The 5,738-nt window shown below is 35.4% G+C and overlaps 1 long non-coding RNA gene across 2 annotated transcripts; it reads left to right on the top strand.

The window, feature by feature from the left end:
* Positions 1-498: 498 nt before the first annotated feature.
* Positions 499-3,306, top strand: LOC147496111 (uncharacterized). 2 transcript variants are annotated; one of them, XR_015199776.1, is made up of 4 exons: positions 499-862; positions 1,798-1,919; positions 2,980-3,130; positions 3,287-3,306. It is a non-coding gene; the product is annotated as an uncharacterized LOC147496111 (long non-coding RNA). The 2 variants fall into 2 exon arrangements; XR_015199775.1 differs by lacking the exon at positions 3,287-3,306 and having other exon boundaries at positions 507-862; positions 2,980-3,269.
* The last annotated feature ends 2,432 nt before the right edge of the window (positions 3,307-5,738 follow it).

The raw sequence follows: 5,738 nt of genomic DNA, 5'->3' as shown, positions 1-5,738 counted from the left end.
CAAGCCGCCATGGCGTTGCTCTTGCTCCTCTCTCTGTTGGCGCCGGGTTAGGACGGGAAGACTGATTCCCTTTGGTTGTTGAGAATGGCTTCCACCTCCCCTTTACGGCGACCACGTTGAAGGACAGCGAGTTCCTCCTTCCCTTTCCAGTTGATTCAATACATTGTCTTTACGCTGGATTTACTACTTACGCGGACTCTTTGGTATTGTACATATATACACATACCGCAACATTGGTAGTTTCTTTGGTTATTCTCAACATTGATCTTAAATGCAACAATCTGCAAATCTTGATTATCTGTTGTGACAATGGATACCGGATGATCTGCCGGGACTATGAATGCAGTTCTTGGTGATAGATGGGTTCTCGACCCTTTGGTAATGAAGAGTACTACCGCTGAACGTAACGTGATCGCCTTGATTTGGTAGACTCACTTTGATTTGGGTAAACAACACTTTGATTTGGTAGATACTTTTCACTTTCTTCCCAATAAAACTTGACGAAAAGTTTTAAGGCTTTTCACTTTATCCAGATTAAGGCTTCCAACCGTCAATGACCATTGGTTCACCACTGAAGATGTGTCTTCAATTTTCCTCTTTCTAATTTCAGTGTTTTATCTAACTGATTGAAAATTTTACCAAAGTTTTATCTAACCCGTCATTCTCAAATTTTAGGATGACTTATTTTTAGTTAAATTTCGTTGTCTTCATTTTTCGACATCGCTTAGTTGTCACTCTAAGAATTGTCTGGTTTCAAGTTTATTCGTTTTTAATAAATTGCTTTGTATTACAGGTTTTTCTCTTAGAAATGAAAGGAAGTGGATTATTTGGATTGGGAGAAACACACTGGATTCAATAACAGGTTGGTCATTGCTTACTGTTTGAATTTTCGCTTTTATTTTTCATTCAGCGAGCATCAAGAAGACTTAAGGGTATTATCCTTTGCTTCATTGTGTTATTGTCAGTGGAAATAATACAAAATCAAGTGAGTATCCGCCAAAGTGAAGAAAAATAAAATCTCTAACCCAGTACTTTTGGTGATTCATAAATGATTTTTTTTCCCTTCAGTTATGCTTTTATTTTCTATTTTCTATTTTCTATTTTATTCTCTGTCTTTCATGGTAGATTGTTTCTACATAATGTTCAATACTCATACTTTTTAACTTATATATTCCTTTAAGTAGGTGCAATACATTGCCAATGAGCAATTTCAAGAACTCTCACATTATTCTCCTGTTTCAGTTCTTGGTTTTGTCATTTGCTAAACAATTCAAAGGTGTACTATCCTTAAGGCCGACCGAGTCAATCAATGATCAAGAAATACAATGACAGAGATTGATTGCTTTCATTGTGAGAACTTTTATTGACAATTAACATGCGTTGAACTTTGATTTACATGTAACTAATAGTGTTCTTAGTTTAGACAAATGTCTTTTTGTTTTTATTTTATTTGATGGCTTTCTTTTAATGTGATATATATTATTGATATCGCCTAATAAGATAATCAGTCAGAATCCATACACAAATGGTTTGACACTTATAGTTGGGATTTTGTAAACTTATGTGCTACGTTGGTTAATGTCACACTTTTCTTCTGGTTTAACCACTAGCACATGTTATGCTTTCTCCATACCATACTTTCTATATTTAAACAATAGACAGTTAAGGTTTAACCTCAATGGATTGTACAGCTCAAGTTTGTTACAGTCAGACACTTCTCCATAGCTTTTCTTAGGATCAGCTTCATAGAAATTATAGTTTTGAACATTTTATTAATCAATGGTTTCTGATTTGTAGATTTCTAAGTGGTGAATCTTGGTTCAGAGCATTGGTATGTTGGGGATTTCTACTTTGTAGCAATTATAGCCGTATTAAAATCTTGGGAGCCTTTTTCCAGAAACATAACAATTTTGTATCAGGTATGCTTTTTTGAAACCAATTAATTTCTTCGTTCTTTATTGTTCATTTTCATTGTGTAATATAGGCGTTTTTACCGATTAGTTATTTGAGAAAATGTAATTGCGACTTTCGTATACGTTTATAAAAAATAAAGTTCTCTTACGACGTGATCAGTCTAACTCACCCACAATTTGAACAAGTTGAAATAATACAAACTTTTAAATCAAAAGGGTACCCAAAAGTTTCACCCACAAAATTTTCACAACCCTTATGTGCAAGGGTAAATTTGTCATTCAACAAACAACGAAAAAAAAAATGGGAAAAAAAATGGAAAATTATGGGAAATTCTGCTTTAACAGATAATATAGCCAAAAGACACCGTTTCGACCCCATTTTCCATCTCTGTCTTCTCCATCTCTGACTTCTCCATCTCGATTTCCTTCTATTCCGAACTCCAATTTTTTCTCTTCTCCTTTGAATGATTTTTATATTCTCTTCTCTTCCTTTTAGTATCTCTATATCCCCAACCTCCAATATTCTGTCTCCCTCCTTCTATTTGTAGGAATTGCACTGATGCAATGGATGAGGTTATTTTGAAAAACTTTTTACTTTTTCCATGTCTTCTATTCTTCTAATTTTAAATTTGCTTACTGCCCTTCATCCCTGACGCACGTTTACCATTCTAAACATACTTGGGTCTTCATTTCATTTACGAGTATTCTCATTGGTTCATATAATCCAGGTTTTCTTTTTTCTAATTGTTTTTTTCATAAATGGTGTCCATGTTATTTATTTACTTATTTTTTATTTTTAGTTTCAGAATATTTATAGAATCACATGCGACCGGAAAATCTAGACTTTGTTGGGCACTTCCTTTGTATTTGATTTAGTTTTACATGAGCATGGTAGTTCGTGAGTCATGACGTTGTTACTGTAACATGTTAGCACTTAAGGTGTATGGCCTTATGGTTCCTATAGTAAAACTTTTCTATATGTAAGTTGGTCAGTCATGGAAGGCTATGCCGGCTGATTTTACTCTTTGGCAAGAACAGAGATCCATTTCTAATCTTCGAGGTGCAGGAGCCGAAGTTTTCGCTTGAAGAGTGGCAATGATGAGAACTGTGATAAGCAATGAATGGAGCTTTTGCGGAGGTTCAAGAGTTGTTCTTTGTCTGAAAGTAGTCAGATCTATGCCCAATGGAAAACCTTTGTTCTGAAGTAAATGCTTCATGTAAGATTGTAATCCTTTTGCTCATTGAATTTTCCTTCGGTAGTTGTGCTCATTTGTAGAAAATATAATATTGAACTGGCTTATGAGCATCATATTGAAATTTTTTATATTGATAGTTTGTCGAATAACGATTATTGATTTGGACCAATTTTATAGTATAGGTTTGAAAGATCGGGCGAAATCAAGACAACTTGCCTTGCCTCCCCGACTTACGCAAGATCGAGGGAATGGGATAGACCAACTAGATGGTTTGAATACTTGACTTCTGAAATGAATTAAATTGATTCACGTCGTTGTCTTGGAAGCCCTGTAAGTTCGAAGTATAGCCACGGAGATTGGCGTGATCCCGAAAAGTTGAGGTTTGAATATGCATTCAATAGTACTGACTGTCGCAAAAGGTTTGTTTGGCTAAGACGTATAGGTTGAACCTGATTCTGGTTATGCTAACCCTGTTTCACATGTGCGCTCGGAATAGTTTTGAAAGCGGGTGTCATTCCAAATCGTCTGAAAATTTGTCTGCTGGTTTCAAAGAACTTTCCGGAGTATCCTAGCAAATTGCAACTAGAAAGGGTAAGAGTTGTTTCTTTTGGTTTTTTTTAGGGTGCTAGATTAACCTTCTTACTGAAACATTGCAATGCATAATATTCATTTTGTAAGTAATATACTAATATAATAATTTTGCTCAGTCTTATGGCTGCTTCCTTTGCATATTGAAGCATTTTTTTCCTATGCAAATCAAGAAAATTCAAAGACATCTCGTGCCGAATTAGAATGCCCGGAGAACATTTTGTTTTGACATGTGCTTGGTTGGTTTTCATATAACATGTGAACATCTTATGTTGGTTCTTTTCCATAGTTTATTTTTCACACCTTGGTGATAAATTTTAATTTGCCAAGAAAATCTGTATAGAGTCATGTTCCTTTAAGTGATTTTTGGACCTATCAAATCTCAAAATTTATGTGTCAAGTTGTAGTGTTCCAGCCTTCGATCCATGACATGTAAATTTAATTTTGTATTATGTTTGTTATGTGATATGATGTTCTCATACTGAACATGTTTTATTCAGGTTTCAAAGTGCTTTCCTAAACATATCGATGTTATAGAGAGCCACACCTTTTAGTTGTTGTTCAGATTTATTAGACTTTGTCACTAGCTAGATTTATTAGTCTAAGTTGTCCTTTGCTTCTTCATTGTTCAAATTTTTATGGGGTATCTTGAATGCATGTAGATCTAAATGTTAGTTCTATAGTGAAGTTTTTGCTTCGTAATTTTAGCACTATACATTCCAAAGTAATTGCTTATTACTTTATTAGTGGTTAGTTTGCTCTGTTTTTTAAACAAACCTGGGGAATCTTAGTTTGAACTCTTGCATGTGATGACACACACCTTAGGGGCCTGTTTTTTTAAGCGTCGTTTTCTCTTTGAACTTTGGAATCACATAAACCAAGTCAAGATGGAAGGAGCTCAAGCTTCTATGCACACTTTGTGGAAACATGCAGATTATGCTTGGGAAGTCAATTGGACATGCCTTTTGTTGAACAAGACCATTGGCTAGAGAATGGTAATGTTGTTGCAACTCAAACTGTAAATCAGTCTCGATCTCGTAATGATTGGCGAAAATACTCTTTGATGGTGCCTTTAGCATGTCAAATTCTAGAGGAGCTTTGGTGCTCTATGTGCACAAGTGAAGATGGCCGATTTTGAGAGTTACGTATACTAAGTTAATAGCAAAGCGATGCATCAAGGTCAGAATTTTATACTAAGTTAATAGTAAACTCTACTCGTAATCTTTCTTGAATCTTACTTAATAGAACGCCATTAGTCCACTTCTTGAGTAACAATAAGGGTTTCCTCCCCAAAATATTGATTACTTTGTTAAGATTCTCGCTTATTGAGTTTTCAATACATAGTTTCAAAGAACCAACGTTCTTTCTTTTTTTTTCATCCGGGGTGGTGGTGGTGTGTTGTTGTACATGGTACGACTTCGAAAGCAAAACCACAAGGAGTGGTAATCAGTAAAATGAAGTTGAAGCAATGAATCTTTATTTACTAGGATCTGTTTGAGTGATTCAGTTTGTCAAGCACTTCATGTTATTATTAGTATGTCAAACTTGGAAAAGGGCATGGGAGTTATGGATGAGCAGAGAGAGAGCCTCGCTTCCTCGAGGAAACATCTACAAATTTTCCAACCTGAAACACGAGTACATATTACAGTTTTGGACGTGTCCCTCGTGTATTTTGAGCCTATGAACGAAAGAGAGAAAGAAACACAGTTACTGTTAAAGATGGATTGGGGCATAAAAAAAGAAACGATCATGCCCATTTATCTGGATTAGATTTTGTCCCAATCTGCAACTCATTTCTAGCATAAGCACTAAGTTTGAGACTCTACACTTAGCCATCTACTACAAGATCATATACATACACATTCAATGCGATCCAAAAGCATTGATACAATGCATCAGAGGAGAAGACAAAAACCAACCTTGGGAGGCAGGAGACATTATTGACGACATAAGGCATCTCTTTTCCTTCTTTGAAGATGTATCTCTCATACACATCTACAGAGAGAAAAACTCTACAGCGGACATTCTAGCCTCTTATGTT

Source organism: Coptis chinensis, chromosome 6 (assembly GCF_015680905.1).
Source record: "Coptis chinensis isolate HL-2020 chromosome 6, ASM1568090v1, whole genome shotgun sequence".
Classification (NCBI taxonomy): Eukaryota; Viridiplantae; Streptophyta; class Magnoliopsida; order Ranunculales; family Ranunculaceae; genus Coptis; species Coptis chinensis.
This window is presented reverse-complemented; position numbering and strand designations above follow the sequence as displayed.